Source organism: Schistocerca cancellata, chromosome 1, assembly GCF_023864275.1.
Source record: "Schistocerca cancellata isolate TAMUIC-IGC-003103 chromosome 1, iqSchCanc2.1, whole genome shotgun sequence".
NCBI classification, from domain to species: domain Eukaryota; kingdom Metazoa; phylum Arthropoda; class Insecta; order Orthoptera; family Acrididae; genus Schistocerca; species Schistocerca cancellata.
Genome location: NC_064626.1, coordinates 654,556,415 through 654,576,493, shown reverse-complemented (window position 1 = coordinate 654,576,493; position 20,079 = coordinate 654,556,415).

Below are 20,079 nucleotides of genomic sequence, written 5' to 3'. Positions count from 1 at the left end.
TTGCAGGCATGTCCACATGCGTCAACAATCATCCAGTGATTCTCAACTCTTCTGGTGGAGGGGTTGAACGCCCTACCTGAAGCATTCCTTACTGCATTGCTGTCCATGGTGATCACACACCCCATTAAAAACCATAACCCACCTTTTCTAATGTTCAGGGGACCATAATAAATCTTAGTGACTTCAGGGTACCAGTAATTACTGTATTTGAGTAGAAGTGTCATTTCTATTCATCTCACTGTGCACTTCCTTCAGTTAAGTTCTGTACTATAATGTAGTAGTTCTTCCTTATTGTGGTCCAGTTTTCATCGATTTCAGTTACTTAGCTGTCACACATCATGCTAAAGTTACTTTCATCTCTAAGTTTGCGCATCAGTTAATTACAGTGTACTCAGAGAAGTTTAAGCAATCTTCCTTGCCCCACTCCATACATGAATGAAACGGGAAGTAGGTCTAATAACTTGTCCAAAGGAACTATCCTGTGCCAAGGACATCACAACAGTTTGCACCTTATGAATGTAGATTTACAAGCAGATCTGTGCCGACATACTTTAATTATTGTTGCTGTTTAACGCAGTGAGCTTGTTGAACAAGTTTTTTTTGTGTCTTCATTTTCTGTTGTGTGGTGTGAATGCACTAGATATTTATGTTCATTCTGTGTGCGGCCGTGTTCCGTGACATTATAAAATTATATCTTTTTTTGTTACAGTTATGGTGTAACTTTTGGTCGCAGTAAAGAAAGAAGCAATGAATTATTTTTACTCCAATATACAGTATTTCCCTCTAATTTTCTGCCAAACACAATTAAAGACATCCAGTTATGGGCCCCGGCAAACGCATACATACAGTATTTGTTTCTGTTCTGTGAATTCATTGCTTTTATCGGAGTTTTATTCATGTGAACTCTGACGCTCAAGTTCTGGAACCGTCGTATTTCATTGGTCTATTGAGGAAAACCTTCGTTTTCGTTTTAAACTGAGTATTATAAGTTTGACTTACATTCAGCCTACACGAAGATGGATAAATTGAAAACGTACAGCATCCAGAAATTTGACAGTAAAAATTTCCAGCTGTGAAAATATCAGTTGCAAATTATTTTTCGTGATGAAAAAGTGCTCGATATCGTCGAGGGGAAACCGAGTCAAACCGCTTGGGACGACCTAAATGCGAAGGCGATGCTCATTGTATCTACTGTGATGGAATTTGACCTATTGCTATCTGTTATAACGTGCACAAATGAAGCGGAAATGTGGGCCAGACTAACGACTATTCTGAACAGCGATCCGCAGTTAATAAAATGGCATTGAAGCAGAAAGTTTTTGATTACAGTATGTCGCCAACAGGCACAACTGTACAATGCATCAGTCAAGTCGAGTCCTTGGCACGAGCATTAGCTGGTATTGCGGAACCTGTTACAGAAGCTGACAAAATGTCTAAAATTTTGGGAAGTCTGCCAGCAAAGTTAGCAGTTTTCTCAACTGTATGAGACTCGTGTGCTGAAGATAAAAAAACTTTCTATGATTTGGCTTTAAGGTTATTGAAAAGAACAAAAACTTTTACAAAGTGATGAAAACTCAACAGCCTTCGCAGCAGTTAATGTGGACAAAACATGCCAGTTCAGTTCCAATACCAGTAACAACAGTCCGTTTATTATGGTCAGTAGAAAAGACGCTGAATGTCACAAAAAGAGACATTTTAAATCTGAGTGCAGAAAACTTTTAGCAAAACTTAATACGACAACTGATACATCTGAGCGCCAATCTTTGCGTGCAGAACATGCATTTGTTTTTGCACGAGGTTTTGAAAACATTTGGTTAGCTCAGAGTGCTATGTCAAAACATATGACATCACACAAAGAGTGGTTCAACACATTTAAGCCAATTCGTTCGGATGACTCATTTATTCTAATTGAAGACAAATCGATCGTCAAAGCAGAAGGTACTGGATTAATTGATTATTGTCATTAGTTGAGGGCAAATGGCAACCTCGCACTTTCGAAAACATAGTATATATTCTTAAGCTAAACAAAAATTTATTTTCAGTGGGAGCAGTCACAAAAAGACGAATGAAAGTTATTTTTGACGACAAGAGAATGGAAGTTCTCAGTTCAGGTCTAATTGCAGCACGAATTAAGATGGACAATCAGTGTTATCAAATGTTGTTTAAACATCCAGACGTACTACAGGCAAATCCTGCTTCCCTGAATTCCACCATGATCTGGCATGAGAGACTTGGGCACATTAATTTCAGTGGTCTCAAGAAAATGGATGATCTGAACTTATTACCTGGTTTCAATACGTAGAAAGTTGAAAATCTTCCTTGTGAACCACGTCAGTATGGCAAGATCAAAAGAAAATCTTTTAATTCAGATTTGGAATCAAGATCGAAAGTTTCTGGCGAATTTATTCATGTATATTTCAGTGGATGGATGAGAAAACCATCTCCTGGAGGTGCACAACTGTACATAGTTTTCAAGGATGATTTCACTTCATACAGGTTAGTGTATTTTCTTAAAAGTAAGCATGATACTTTCCCTGTGTTTCTGGTATTTCAGAGACTGATGGAAAGACAAACTGGAAACAAAATAAAAGTTCTGCGAAGTGACAATGGAATCGAATTCATAAATAAGCAATTTGAAGATTATTTCAAGGAAAATGGTATAATACATAAGAAAACAAGTACACACACAGAATGGCCGAATTAAATGAGAAAACAGGTCCATTGTTGAGAGTGCAAACACTATGTTATTAAGTGCTGACTTGTCTCACAACTGTGCTGCATACATTATCTTAAATCACCGACTGTTTAAAGCAAACAACAATGTTATGCCATATGAAAAATGGCTTGGAAAACCTCTTTCTTCAGAACACATGAGGAAATTTGGATCAGCGTCATACGTTCACGTTCCTGATAAATTTACATCAAAATGGGATAGTAAATCAAAGAAATTGATCATCGTTGGCTATGATGGGTATAGTAGCAATTATTGTGTCTACAATCCTGAGTCAAAGAAAATTACCATCTCGTGCAATGTCTCTTTCAATTAAGGGCAAACCCATAGCTTCAACATAGAACAAAGATATACTGAATTTTACCTGGGAGACTATACTGCAGAAGATGTTCAAGAAGAATCTGAAGAGGACGATACTGGTGAACAAATGAAAGAAAATCAAAGGATGAATCTGAGAGATCGGTCTAATCTGTGAGCACCTGCTCGTTTTCGATACCAAGATGTAGCTTGCCCTGAAATTATTTTTGAGCCTCAAACTTTTGAAGAAGCAATGGCATCGAAAGAGTCATCAAAGTGGAAACAAGCAATGGAAGAGGAAACGAAATCCCTGAAGAAGAGCAAAACTTGGAATCTAGAACCATTGCCATACAACTGCTAAGCAGCTGGATGTAAGTGGGTCTACCATGTGAAGTAGAATTCTGAGGGAAAAATTGACCGCTTTAAAGCCAGATTATGTGCGAAAGGTTATTCACAACGAAAAGGCATTGATTATGAAGATACATTCTCTCCTGTGATCTGATATGATTCAATCAGAGGTTTATTAGCCTTAGCAGCTTCACAAGATATGGAAATTAGGCAGTTTGATGTTAAGTCTGCATTTCTGATTGGGGATTTGCAACCAAAAGATTTAGTTGTAGAAGCCCCAAATAATGCTTGCAAACTGAAGAACAGTCTATATCGACTCAAATAATCACCACATTGTTGGAATCAAAACTTTGTACATTTTTTGACAATGTTGGGCCTTGTGCAACGGAATGCAGACAAATGTGTTTTCCATGCTTTAACAGATGACACTGATGTTTACCTGACACTTTATGAGGACGATGGCTTGCTTATTTGTAAGTCTCCAAAAATACAATAAAATGATTTAACAGTGTCACTGGGATCAATGTTTGAAATTACTGAGGGCAATGGAAAATACTTCTGTGGTTTGTAAATCTAACACTGCCCTTCTACAAAATAAATCTATATTGGCCAGCAAAGACGCATCAATTGTTCACTTTAGAAGTGAACTCCACTCAGTTTGATGTTGGAACCATGTTGCGCAGTGGGCAGTCAGATGGAAAGCAAACCTTATCAGCATGCAGTTGGCAGCTTAATGTTTGCAGCAACTGTCTCATGGCCAGACATCATGTTCGCTGTGAGTATGGTGAGTAGGTTTTTACATAATCCAGGTCTCGATCATTGGCAAGCTGGTAAAAGGATTATGAAGTATCTACAGGGGACCAGGGACATGACCATAAGGTACAAACATGACTCTACTGGACTGATGGTGTACTCAGATGCCGACTTCTCTGGTGACTACGACACTCGTCAGTCAACAACAGTCTACATGATCTTGTTAGCAGGTGGGCCTGTGACACGGTGTTCACGTCGGCAGAAATGTGTAATCAGATCAACAACGAAGGCCAAATACATAGCAGCTTCAGATGCTGCTACTGAAGTTTTTTGGTTGTGTGGTTTTCTCACTGAACTTGGTTTTCAGTTAGACAAACCAACAACACTTAATGTTGAAAATCAATGTGCTATTGCCTGATTAAAAAGACAGAACATCACAAAGACACCAGGCACATTGACATTAAATACTTGTATATATACGTGAACATGTTGAAAATAATGAGATTGAAGTCTGTTATGTCAATTCTGATAAACAGTTGGTTAACTAGAGACAATTTCATATCAAACAGAAAAGCTCTGTTAATGGTCTCAAAACAAACTCAATAAAACAAGAGTGTGAGTGTTGACAGCAATGAGCTTCTTTATTCGTTTTTTTGTGGCTTCATATTCTATTTTCGTGGTGTGAGTGCACCAGATACTTATGTTCATTCTGTGTGCAGCCGTGTTCCTTGACATTATAAAATTACATCTTTGTTCTTTTTTTTTGTTCTGTTGTTACAGTTACAGTGTATCTTTTGGTTGCAATAAAGAATGGATCAATAAGTTATTTTTTGTCCAATATACAGTATTTCACTCTTTAATTTTCTGCCAAGCTCAATTAAAGACATTAGTTGCTAAAGGGGCTTTGGGAGTACTAAATTATAGTGAATATGGAAGTACCGCCTGAATGATACTGAAGATCCATTTGCAATCTGAATGTGATGTACAAGTCAACAAAGATAAAGCTTTTCAAGGAATAATATAAGTCAGCAGAAAAGACAGAACTTATGAATTAAAAAAAAGCTTAATAGCAATGAAACAGCATGATCTTCTATCATAAGCCTTGTTTGATGGAAAGTACAGGTATTTCGTATGTATTGCAATCTTTTGTTACCAGAGACAGTGAATCATCATACATTAGATCTGAAGGTATAATCATGAAAGACCATAAACACAAAATGTAACTCTTTGAAGAAATATTTTACCTCCCCAACGGGCAGGGCAGCACATGGTATATAGTAATATCGACAGATACCCTGTTGTGTCATACAGGAAGTGGACTCCATACTTCTAGGGATGAAATAAGATTAAGTTTATGAAACAGTTATCTTGTTAAAGAAGAAATTCTCGCCAGGATCACATGTTATTTCAAGAGCTGTAGTTAAGAAATGTATAAAAGGTATACGGGAAATGAGGCTTTCTCGGCGAATTTCTATTATGAAGTCTTATCAGACTATGAGATAAATCAACATCTCAACATCTGTGGCAACATCTCGACAAGTTTCCTTCAAGTCATCTTCAAGTAAAGTGATGGGTTCAAGTCCGATTTGTTTCTTTACAGACGCTGGACCGTAGGCTCCTCTGACTCATCTGCAGCCCCTGGGTCATCCACTCACCTCAGACAAGAGCCACCATAGATGTGTCTTTCATGACCGAATCCCAGAACCCGTTCGTCTGGCACAACACCTTCGTCTCTTCAAAATAATAACATTATATGACCTTCGTCGAGGCTGTACTCTGCCACTGCAAATTTGACTTTTTGGCCAAGACAAATGGTTCTCATTTATTCTCAGTGTCGCTCAAAACAATGCATCTGAAACTAAAGGAATTATACCAATATACACGCAATACATTTGTTGCCTGGCCACATGGCATAGAAAAACTGCAGAAATTTTTTGACCGCATTAACAGCATACATGACAATATGAAGTTCACCATGGAGGTGGAGGAAAAGAGAAGCTAATAAAAAAAAGAAGATGGCCAGCTGTGATATTCTGTCTATAAAACAAAGACACGTACCTAAATGCCAGTAACTACCACCACCCAGCACAACACAAATCTGTGCTGACTACCCTGGTGCACAGAGCACAAGGCATATGCAATAAGGAGAGTCTATCCACCGAGTTGCAGCATCCGAGGGAAACCTTTAGGAAGAATGGTTACTCAGACACACATATGAGATGTGCTCTTCACCTGAGTAAGAAGGAGAAAGAATATAATCTGTAATAAGACATAAAGCATCCACTGCTCCTTCCATATGCTGGGCTGTCCACCACCAAGATCAAAAGGATATTGGAGAAGAACAAAATTAGAAACTGTTTTCTGCTCGTTGGCCTAATGAAAGACAAAACTAGGACCATAGACACTTGGAAGCTACAACATAAGCTGCCGGGGTCGAACTAACGTATGCGCCGTCATAGGCAGAGAAAAATATTTCCACTCCTCATTTCGACTAATATGTACCACGAAGTAACTTACAAATGTATGTAACTGAGTACTATCACTGCTGCTGCTGTTGGTGATAATAATAACAATAATAATAATAAATACATGTATGTTAGACTCAACCCACTCAAATCAGCCAAAGTTGTTTATGGCATGCTTTCTGAATTTTACTATATCTTTTTGTTGATCCATGCAATCATTCGATGTACTTAAGTGCACAACATGATGTGGGACAAATCAAGCACATAATGAAAAACGCATATAAATACAACATTGTTACACATAGCATACATCACAAAGAAGATATATTGTTGTTGTTGTGGTCTTCAGTCCTGAGACTGGTTTGATGCAGCTCTCCATGCTACTGTATCCTGTGCAAGCTTCTTCATCTCCCAGTACCTACTGCAGCCTACATCCTTCTGAACCTGCTTAGTGTATTCATCTCTTGGTCTTCCTCTTCGATTTTTACCCTTCACACTGCCCTCCAATACTAAATTGGTGATCCCTCGATGTCTCAGAACATATCCTACCAACCGATCCCTTCTTCTAGTTAAGCTGTGCCACAAGCTCCTCTTCTCCCCAATTCTATTCAATACCTCCTCTTTAGTTATGTGATCTACCCATCTAATTTTCAGCACCACATTTCGAAAGATTCTATTCTCTTCTTGTCTAAACTAATTATCGTCCATGTTTCACTTCCATACATGGCTACACTCCATACAAATACTTTCAGAAACGACTTCCTGACATTTAAATCTATACTCGATGTTAACAAATTTCTCTTCTTCAGAAACGCTTTCCTTCCCATTGCCAGTCTACATTTTATATCCTCTCTACTTCGACCATCATCAGTTTTTTTGCTCCCCAAATAGCAAAACTCCTTTACTACTGTAAGTGTCTCATTTCCTAATCTAATTCCCTCAGCATCACCCGACTTGATTCGATTACATTCCATTATCCTTGTTTTGCTTTTGTTGATGTTCATCTTATATCCTCCTTTCAAGACACTGTCAATTCCGTTCAACTGCTCTTCCAAGTCCTTTGCTGTCTCTGATAGAATTACAATGTCATCGGCGAACCTCAAAGTTTTTATTTCTTCTCCATGGATTTTAATACCTATTCCGAATTTTTCTTTTGTTTCCTTTACTGCTTGCTCAATATACAGATTGAATAACATTGGGGATAGGCAACAACCCTGTCTCACTCCCTTCCCAACCACTGCTTCCCTTTCATACCCTTCGACTCTTATAACTGTCATCTGGTTTCTGTACAAATTGTAAATAGCCGTCCACTCCCTGTATTTTACCCCTGCCACCTTCAGAATTTGAAGGAGAGTATTCCAATCAAAAATGTCAAAAGCTTTCTCTAAGCCTACAAATGCTAGAAACGTAAGTTTTGCCTTTCCTTAATCTTTCTTCTAAGATAAGTCGTAGGGTCAGTATTGCCTCACGTGTTCCAACATTTCTACGGAATCCAAACTGATCTTCGCCAAGGTCGGCTTTTACCAGTTTTTCCATTTGTCTGTAAAGAATTCGTGTTAGTATTTTGCAGCCATGGCTTATTAAACTGTTAGTTCGGTAATTTTCACATCTGTCAACACCTACATTCTTTGGGATTGGAATTATTATGTTTTTCTTGAAGTCTGACGGTATTACGGTATTTCGCTTGTCTCATACATCTTGCTCACTAGATGGTAGAGTTTTGTCAGGACTGGCTCTCCCAAGGCCGTCAGTAGTTCTAACGGAATGTCATCTACTCCCGGGGCCTTGTTTCGACTTAGGCCTATCAGTGCTCTGTCAAACTCTTCACGCAGTATCATATCTCCCATTTCATCTTCATCTACATCCTCTTCCATTTCCATAATATTGTCTTCAAGTACATCGCCCTTGTATAGACCCTCTATATACTCCTTCCACCTTTCTGCTTTCCCTTCTTTGCTTATAACTGGGTTTCCATCTGAGCTCTTGATATTCCTACAAGTGGTTCTCTTTTCTCCAAAGGTCTCTTTAATTTTCTTGTAGGCAGTATCTATCTTACCCCTAGTGAGATAAGCCTCTACATCCTTACATTTGTCCTCTAGCCATCCCTGCTTAGCCATTTTTTACTTCATGTCGATCTAATTTTTGAGACATTTGTATTCCTTTTTGCCTGCTTCATTTACTGCTTTTTAAATTTTCTCCTTTCATCAATTAAATTCAATATCTCTTCTGTTACCCAAGGATTTCTACTAGCCCTAATCTTTTTACCTACTTGATCCTTTGTTGCCTTTACTATTTCATCTCTCAAAGCTGCCCATTCTTCTTCTACTATATTTCTTTCCCCCTTTCTTGTCAATCGTTCCCTAATGCTCTCCCTGAAACTCTGTACAACCTCTAGTTCTGTCAGTTTATCCAGGTCCCATCTCCTTAAATTCCCATGTCTGCAGTTTTGTCAGTTTTAATCTACAGTTCATAACCAATAGATTTTGGTCAGAGTCCACATCTTCTCCTCGGAATGTCTTCCTAAATCTGTGTCTTACCATTATATAATTTATCTGAAACCTTCCAGTATCTCCAGGCCTCTTCCATTTATATATAACCTTCTTTCATGATTCTTGAACGAAGTGTTAGCTATAATTAAGTTAAGCTCTCTGCAAAATTCTACCAGGCGGCTTCCTCTTTCACTTCTTCCCCCCAATCCATAGTCACCTACTACGTTACCTTCTCTTCCTTTTCCTACTATCGAATTCCAGTCACCCATGACTATTAAATTTTCGTCTCCCTTCATTATCCGAATAATTTCTTTTATCTCATCATACATTTCATCAATCTCTTCATCGATTGTGGAGCTAGTTGGCATATAAACTTGTACTACTGTGGTAGACATGGGCTTTGTGTCTGTCTTGGCCACAATAATGCATTCACTATTCTGTTTGTAGTAGCTTACCCGCACTCCTATTTTTTATTCATTATTAAACCTACTCCTGCATTACCCCTATTTGAATTTGTATTTATAACCCTGTATACACCTGACCAAAAGTCTTGTCCTCCTGCCACAGAACGTCACTAATTCCCACTATATCTAACTTTAACCTATCCATTTCCCTTTTCAAATTTTCTAACCTACCTGCCCGATTAAGGGATCTGACATTCCATGCTCCGATCCGTAGAACGCCAGTTTTCTTTCTCCTGATAACGACGTCCTCCTGAGTAGACCCCTCCCGGAGATCCGAACGGGGGACTATTTTACCTCCGAAATATTTTACCCAAGACGACGCCATCATCATTTAACCATACAGTAAAGCTGCATGCCCTTGGGAAAAATTACAACTGTAGTTTCCCCTTGCTTTCAGCCATTCTCAGTACCAGAACAGCAAGACCATAGTGTTACAAGGCCATATGAATCAATCATCCAGACTGTTGCACCTGCAACTACTGAAAAGGCTGCTGCCCCTCTTCAGGAACCACAAGTTTGTCTGGCCTCTCAACAGATACCCCTCCCTTGTGGTTGCACCTATGGTACACCTATCTGTATTGTTGAGGCATGCAAGTCAGCCCACCAATGGCAAGATCCGTGGTTCATGAGGGGGGGAGATATATTACATATGTATTATTATTCTGTCATTCAATGTACAGAAATGTGCAACATAAAAAGAATATATATACACATAAAACTAGTTCACTTAGTTAACACCACATTGGTTTATAGATCACACTGAGTAAAGTCTTGTATTCTTTAGAAGCAATGCTTTGTGCACAGTGCTCTAAAAGTTTGATTTTTCATTTAGTTACTTCTTGAAGAATCTCTGTTTCTTCTAGAAGATGGTTATAAAGTTTTCCCATACACTAAACATTGTTATTGTACAATTTAGTTGAATGTGGAACTAACCTTAACAATCTCTTCGATTTTGTGTGGTGACTATCCATGTTCCAGACCAGCCTACTGATGTTTTGTTTAACAAAGCATAGATGTTCAACAAAATATTGATTAGGGAGAGGCATTATGTTTAATTTTTTGAAGAGTGGTTTAGAGGTTTGTATTTTATTCTTGTACATGATTGTTCTAATTCTTTTCTTTTTTTTGCAGTTTGATTCAATATTACGAACCCAAAAAATGATCCTTTAATTTAGTGGTGAATGGAAAAGAGCATGATACATACAAGTCAGTGTGCTAGTATTTAGCTCACCCCTCACTGAATGAAGCATAAAACAGACAACAAATCACATCAATGTGGTTTTTCCATGTTTGTTTGTCCATGATGTGGATCCCAAAGAATATTGTCTCCTTAGCTAATTTAGTATTCCTGCCACGTAATGTTACTGTTGGGGGCTGGGGAGCTCAGTTCTGAATGGTGTTTTTTTTTTAGATTAGATTTACTTTCATTCCAATTGATCCGTAGTGAGGAGGTCCTCCAGGATGTGGAACATGTCAGAAAAACAACAATACATGACAAATATTTACAACTAAAACAAATAAGCTAATGTACCATTCCACAGGTCCCAAGTGGAATGATCGTCATTTTTTAATGAACACTAAGAGTCATTTTACAAATACTAATGCACTGAATTTAAATTAAAAAAGTTTTTTATTTATTTATAAGGTAATAAACATGTAATACAACTACTGTAATACTTATTTACAATGAACACATTACTGCACTGAAATGGTGCAGAAGTTAGATTATATTCACACACACACACACACACACACACACACATACACAAATTTTCAATGAACACATTAATGCACTGAAATTGTGCAGAAGTTATGTTGTACTTGTATACAAATCACTTGGTTTTACTAAGAAATTCATCAATGGAGTAGAAGGAGTTGGCCACCAATAAATCCTTTAGGCTTCTCTTCAACTGAATTTCATTGATGGTTAAGCTTTTTATGGCTGCTGGCAAGTTATTGAAAATGTGTGTTCCTGAATAATGCACACCTTTTTGTAGAAGACTAAGTGACTTTAAATCCTTGTGAAGATTATTCTTATTTCTAGTATTGATTCCACGAATTGAGCTATTGGTTTGAAAAAGTGATATATTTTTAATGACAAATTTCATTAAGGAATAAATATATTGGGAAGCAGTAGTTAGTATCCCTAGTTCCCTAAACAGGCTTCTGCCGGATGTTCTTGAGTTCACACCACATATAACTCTTACTGCACTTTTTGTGCCTGGAAAACTTTAGCTTGGCTTAATGAATTACCCCAAAAAATAATCCCATATGGCATTATGGAATGAAAGTAAGCATAGTATGCCAGCTTTTTCATTTTTATATCCCCTATGTCTGACAAAATTCGCATTGCAAACAGAGATTTGTTAAGACGTTTCAGCAGTACTGTGGTGTGCTCCTCCCAGTTGAATTTATCATCAAGCTGTAATCCCAAGAATTTAACACTGTCCACTTCTTCTATCTTCTTGTCATCGTATGTTAGACATATACTCTTGGGACACCCCTTACAAGTTCTGAACTGCATGTAGTGTGTTTTTTCAAAGTTTAGTGACAAAGAATTGGCTGGGAACCAGTGATTAATGTCCACAAATATTTTATTGGCTGATCTTTCTAAGACTACACTTGATTTGCTATTTATTGCAATGTTTGTATCATTGGCAAACAAAACAAACTTGGCATCTGGTAATGTTACTGATGGAAGGTCATTGATATACACAAGAAAAAGAAGGACCCCAAAATGGAACCCACATGTAATTAGTTCCCAGTTGGATGATGCCTGATAGCTTGATACATGTCTCTTTCCTAATAACACCCTTTGTTTCCTGCCAGAGATATAAGATTTGAACCATTTTGCAGCATTTCCTGTTACACTATAATATTCTAGTTTACTTAAAAGGATATTGTGATTTACACAGTCAAATGCCTTTGACAGATCACAAAATATACCAGTTGCCTGCAATTTTTTGTCTAATGAATTAAGCGCATTTTCACTGTAAGTGTAGATAGCCTTCTCAATACCAGAACCTTTTAGAAATCCAAACTGTGACTTTGACAGTATGTTATTTGAGATAAGATGGTTATAAAGACGACTGTACATTACTTTTTCGAAAATTTTTGAGAATGCTGGCAACAGTGAAATTGGACGGAAATTTGATGCTATTTCTTTATCTCCCTTCTTAAACAGTGGCTTAACTTCAGCATATTTCAGCCATTCAGGAAATATTCCACTGATAAACGACTGGTTACACAGATAGCTTAATATGTTACTTAGCTCAGAATCACATTCTTTAATTAACTTTGTTGATATTTCATCGTACCCACTAGATGTTTTTGATATTAAAGATTTTACGATGGACATTATTTCTGTTGGGGTAGTGAGGGTCAAATTCATATTATGTCTGGTCTAAGGTAATCCATAGCAGCATCTACCGAACCTGACAACCCCATCTTTTCAGAAACAGTTATAAAATGTTTGTTAAAAAGTTCTGCAACACTATACACATCTGTCACCAATGTATCATTTACTCTTAATGCTATTTGTTCCTCTTCATGTCTGGTTCTACCGGTCTCCTCCTTCACTATATCCCATATTGTCTTTATTTTGTTATCTGATATGACTATCTTTTCCTTGTAATATATTTGCTTTGACATCCGTATTACAGTCTTTAATATTTTGCAGTATTTCTTATAATGTGCTATAGCATCAACATTGGAAATGTTTCGGATTGACAGATACAGTTTTCTTTTTGGTTTACAAGATACCCCTATTCCTCGAGTAATCCATGGCTTCTTTGTAGACTTCGCTCTAACCTTAATAAGTTTTGGGGGAAAGCAGTGTTTGAATAAGGTAAGCACTTTATTAGCAAAAATGTTATATTTTTCATTCATGCCATGGCACTGTAAACATCAGTCCAGTGAATGTCTCTGAGGAGTGTCCTAAAATAATCAATTTTTGGCTTACTGATTACCCTCTTGAGCTCAGATTTAACAGATTTTATATCCTGTTTAGTATTAACATTTAACAGAAGGAACTGCATGTCATGGTCTGAGAGGCCATTGACTATTGGTTTTGTAATATAATTTTGTTCATTGGACTTTTCTATAAAGATATTATCAATGGCTGTTTGTGAGCAAGTGGCTATCCTAGTGGGGAACTTTACAGTGGGAATTAAGTTGAATGATAGTGTTACTAACTCAAATAAGTTCTTATTGGGAGAGTCTTTAAGGAAATCTACATTGAAATCACCAGCAACCACTATTTCTTTGTTTTTGGTTGTTAAATGGGCCAGTACAGCTTCAAGGTGGTTTACAAACAGATTAAAGTTACCTGCAGTTGCTCGATATACACTTAATATTATGAAGGATTTTTTGTGAAATTCTAATTCTGTTGCACATGCTTCCATATGCTGTTCTAGGCAAAATTTATGAATGTCTATGTTCTTAAATTTATGACAGTTCCTGATGAATGTGGCAACTCCTCCTTTCTCCATTTCTGATCTACAAAAGTGAGATGCTAACCTAAACCCGGTAACACTTAAAAGTTCTATACCAGTGGTCACATGATGTTCAGAGAGGCAGATTATGTCAGCTGGGTTTGAAGACTCTAATTCATCTATGCAGATAGTTAATTCATTAATTTTATTTCTCAGTCCTCGAATATTTTGATGCAATAAAGATAGCTGACATTTCACATTGACTGAGTTAAAACTGGGTGGAGTTAAAATATCTGCTGACAGTTGAAAATTCTTAACCAATGGCTGTTTATGCTGGTTTAATAAGCTGGAATTATGTTTTTTGATTTCTTTCTCAAACTGAAGGTTTGTCTCAGTTTTAACCTCTCTTAAAATTTGCTTTCTTTCTGTCCTCCCTACCCTAAAAAAGGGTCTTTTCTGAATCCTATAACCACTGGTATTTTACCACTCATGACAGTGCCTCCCCCCTTTAACTTTCCTGCTATTTCCCCAGCCAATTTACCCTTCCCCTTCCAGTTGAGGTGAAGGCCATGCCTAGTATAGTCCCACCTACTGAGAGAATCAACATGAACCACACCAATGTGTGACCCCACACCCGACATGAGCAGCTGTTCCAGCTCCAAATTAACTCTCTTGACAGAAGAGTTCAAATGAGGTCGGTCATGGCGCCCAAGAACAGATACAAACTCAACACTAGTATGCTTCGATGCTGATGCAATCTTCGCCAGGTCACACTCTATACTGTACCCAGGATCTCTGTCAATACTGTTACCTGCGCCACCCACTATAACCACGGTGTCTTCCTTAGTGAAATCTCCGCAAAGCGATCCTAAATCTTCTGTCACCTGCTCCAGACCAGCACTAGGTTTAAAAAAATTGGTGACCTGATATTCTGATCCTAGTTCATCCTGCAAAAGTTGGCCAACACCCCTTCCATGGGAACTACCTAACAACAACACTTTCTTTCTCTTTACTGATTTCCCTACATTCTTACTTTTCAGTTTGCTGCTGAAACTTTGTTGTGCCCTATCTACACCTGCAACTGCTTGAGGCTCACCAGCTTCTAACTGAAGCAACAGGTCAAATCTATTTTCCACATTCACCATAAAGCTGTCAGACAAAGTTCTAGGCCTGTTCCTCCTGTTGCCTGATGCCACTTCCCGCCTCTCTTTACCTTTCTCCCTCCTTAACCTGTCAAGATCTCCCCTGGCCTTGTCTAACTCAGCCTGAAGGGCGGCAATTTTCCCCTCCTGTTCTAGTATCTTCCTATCTCTACAACAAACCCTACAAAACCACTGATGAGTCTCATTTACTTCCCCTATTCCCACGCCACTACAGTCACCCACATGGAAAAAACTACAACACCCATCACACCAAAGCCCCGACCTAACAATTCTACGGCAAGTCAAGCACTTTTCACTCATGATAAACGTAATAGTTTATTAAGAATAAGTCAGTTAAATTACAGATAAACACGAAAATATGGTTACACAAATTTGGCCTATACGCAACTGCGTGTAAACAAAAACAAAAGTGCAAAGTTTCTGAGACAACAACTTAAACTTTACGCAACTTTCCGGAAATGCTAGTTAAATAATAAAGAAGTACGCTAAGTTAAATTGCTGGAGAGAGCAAGGAACAACTAAACGAAATTCTATAGATTGGCTGCAGCAGAACGTAAACAGAAAATACGACTGTACGGTCTTTTCGCGTTTTCTGCTATATTACGTAAAGAAAAATGAAACCTTTAATGGTACACTTAAACGGCACACTAATACACTTATTTACCACGTAATCAGTACTAATCTTTTTGTTTTATAATCTAAAATGACTTAGCTTTACGAGAACACCAAAACTCGCGCTAGTCGCCTGGCTGCAGGGCTGCCAAAGGCTGTGAAAGGTTAGACATACTACCTTTTTTGCATTGAGGAGCAGCCTGTTTGACACTGCCCTACTAGTTGGTAGGGTGGGGGAAAGGACGTAAATTTTATGACATGTGTACAGGAGTTCACCAGTTTTAGGACACAAACCTGATTTACTTTATTTATATGAACATACTGCATTCAGTCTTTAATGTAACTACTGATCCAGCCACAGGCAGTTTCCCTCATCCCACACGAATCATACTTTTGCAAAACTATGTTGTGGTTCACTGTGCCAAAAGCCATTGTGATGTCAAGAAAGACCCAAAAAGCTTGGCATTTCTTGTCAACTACGTGTAGGTAGAATCATGTATTTCTACTAGTTGTTTTATTTCCTTTGAGAGCATACTGAGCAGAAGACAGAATGTAATTTTTTCTAAGAAATTAATTTAGTCCTGCAGCCATTGCATACCAAAATATTGTACTAAATGAGAGCACTGCAACTGGACGGTAGTTGCCAGGATCTTCTTTAGATCCCTTTTTATATATGGGTATGATTTTTGCTGTTTTAAATTTCCTTGGAAATATTGCATCGGAAAATGAAGCTTTTAATAGGAGAGATTGTGGCTTACTAGTAACTTTACCTCATCTATGGAGAAGGAAGCTGGAGATCATGTCTCCTCCTGCTCATGAGTTTTTCTTTATTTTACTACTGATTATATTTTTTTTTCTCTGCTCCCGAAGTAGATAGTTGTGTTAATGAAGGTCTTGAGGACTGATTGTGGGACGCAATTACTCTTTATATGTTCTGTTAGTTTTTCTACAGTTTCGATAAAGTATGAGCTAAATTCCTGAGTTACTTCTTCTTGGTCAGTAATTAATGCTGAATCTATTTAAGTTTAGTGTTACTTACACTTTTCCTATTTCTACCTGTTTCTGAATTGATTAATTCCCAAATGCATTTGCTTTTATTATATGAAGACTGCAGAAGGATGTCATTTTGTAGTTTTTTAGCAGTTCTTTTGTATGCAGTGAAGTATTTCTTAGATTGTTCCCTGTTGCTGAGGTTAGCCTTGCTGAGGGACCAAATTCATCGATTACTTTAACTTTGTGTATTTCCTTATTAAAGTTTTTGTCTATACAGATATGGTCTAGCTACCATTCACCCTTCGTTCAGTCTGGATATTTCCAGTTTTAAGTTTATTTGGATTCCTCTTGAATTATGTTGATTTATACATACTGTTGTGTTCTCTGCAAACTTCTACATGACTTTGACTATTTTTGTTTATATATCTTTTCTTTTCCCAGCTGGGTATTGAAGGCTTCCAATAAGGTTACTCTGTCCACAGTTTGTTCGAGAAGGTCCTAAATTTAATCTACTTCTTCCTTTTTTTCATTTATAGGAGCATGTGCATTTCTAATTGTGTAGGTTTTACTCATTGTTTTAAAAGTCAGAGTTGCAATTCTCGGCGATACTGTTTGAAAATCTCTTATTGAATGTATTATTTTTATGATCACTATAAATCTTGTTCAAACTGGGAACATTGCTTCATAAACCTCTGTCCTGGCAACCTATTATAAACACTATATCCTTGTGATTCAAATGGACCCTCTATCATGTTTCTCATTTCTTGGAGCATTGATATTAAAAATTTTTGTTTGTTTGATTCATCTGAGACATTATTGAGTTTTCCAGTCTTAAGCATTGAGTGTATGTTGTATGTTGCTAGATGATTCATTTGCTTATGTTGCATCTTATTTTTTATGTGTCAGTACGCATTTTGGTGACTGCAAATGCTCCAATTCATTGCTGCATTCAGTTCGCTATCCATCGATCCTGATGCAGCGTTTGCCTGCCGTTTTGGACAGGACAGTGGTATCTTTTTCCCAAAAGACCTTTTCATATTTCACTTTCAAAGGTAATCAACCTTAAGTGGAGCAAGCCCCGATTTACAAATAAGACTGTTAAATGCAGTGGGTGTCTTTGTCCATGAGAGCTATTTTATTTCACTAAAGTCTGCTGGTAAGCGAGCTACGTCCTCCCCCTCCCCCAATCTGCCACCTGGGATGCGCCATGTAGGAGAATCACCTCTCCTCCTATTATGACAGCATAGTAGTTTCCTGGGATTTGGCCATTAATAATATTTGTCATTATTAGTTCCTCAATTCTGGTATAATATTGTGATATTTAGTATTAAAGATGATAGGTCATAACCCCACTTTAGCCTTTCAGTACCGAGCTAAGCAATGTGATGTGACATGACATGATGGACAGTGCGTATACATGCTGAGGCGATGGTGCCTTGACATGATGTAAGCTGATTTTACTCATCAAAGCTACGAGCCCAGTTTGTTCCAGGTAGCAAATGCAAATTGTTATGCTGTCTATAAAACGCCTATACCAAATCCACAACACCTATGAAGGGAATTTATCTGTATTAACGATATGACGATATTCACAACTTATAGGATGCATTTTGAACGAACCTATATCATACACCTAGATCATGCGACCATATTGGGCAATCTATGTTGACAACAAGAGATCAATCCTGCCTAACTGAATGCTCACGCCTGAGATATTTCCACACTATGCTGTAATGTTCCGATATTAATTCCTGAATTACCACCAAAGTCAAATTTTGGCGATTACAATTTCAGAGAAAATGAGTGATTTACTGAAGAGAAGGCGCTTCACAGATTGAACAAGTAAATAACACATTGTTACTGGTCCTTATGCAAACAGTTATTCAGCTTGCTATTGATTGACAGACTTGTTGGATGTCTCCCTGACGGATATCGTGTCATATTTTGTACAGAATGTTGTTGCTGTATCTGCACATATTATTCTCAAATTGTTCCAATGTATTCTCTGTTAATTACATATTAATCAAAGACCGTTTTCCATGTCTTGCCGGATTTCACATCTCTGGCTGCTTTCTGTAATGCAGCGTTAGTTGTGAAAGTTGTAATAACTCACCAGCTATTTCTGAATGCAGTAAACGCTGTATCCTTCACCGTGGGTTGTCCATCTTCGTCTGGAGATATTGAATAATAATAACTGTGTCTCCACAGCGAAGTGCCATCTTGAAATGCTTTGATGGTGCAGTTGTTGCCCCACACTTACAAGTTTTTTGTGCAATTCTTGTGAGTGGTGTACACTTTATTCTGTAGGAATGCAGAATTAAAGCATAAGCTGTTGTTTTTGTGAGAAGTTTTCCACAGCTGTGAATTCCACATGTGTATTGGTAGGAGCCAAATTTTGCAGGTTCATTCTGTTTCAAACATATGACAACAACGGGTGCTAACTTTTTAAATGCCAGTGGACTGACCATTTAATTATTTAATTTATTTATTTACAAGTCTCATTCTGCAGGATAAAATTCAGGAGCAAATCTCCAAGGTCATGGAATGTGTCAGTACTTGAAATTACAACATAAAAGTAATAACAGATAAAATAAAATGCTTCTGAACCCAAAAAAAGTCAAGCCATAAGTTCAAGTAAACGCAACGAGTAATCTAACATTAGAATCAGCTTAGTTTTTCAAGGATATCCACAACAGAATAGAAGAAGTGACCCATGAGAAAACTCTTCAGTTTCGATTTGAAAACGCATGTATTACTGCTAAAATATTTGAAATTTTGTGGTAGCTTACTGAAAATGGATGCAGCAGTATATTGCACACCTTTTGCACAGGAGTTAAGGAAGTGTGATCCAAATCCAGATTGGATTTCTGCCGAATATTAACTGAGTGAAATCTGCTAATTCTTGGGAATAAGCTGATGTTGTCAACAAGAAACGATAGTAAAGAATATATATATTGAGAGGCCAGTGTCAGAACACCCATACTAGTGAACAGGGGTCGACAAGAGGTTCGCGAACTTACACCCAAATTCCCCGTCTTTGAGTCAAAAATATCCTTTTAGAATAAAAAGAGTTATCCCAAAATATAATACCATATGACTTAAGCGAATGAAAATCAGCAAAGTAGACTAATTTTGGTGTCAGACGATCACTTACTTCAGATACCATTCAAATAGTAAAATTGGCAGCATTAAATCTTTGAACAAGACCCTGAACGTGGGCTTTGTATGACAGTTTACTATCTATCTGAATATGTAGAAGTTTGAACTATTCAGTTTCACTAGTCATATACCCATTCTATGAAATTAAAATGTCTGATTTTGTCGAATTGTG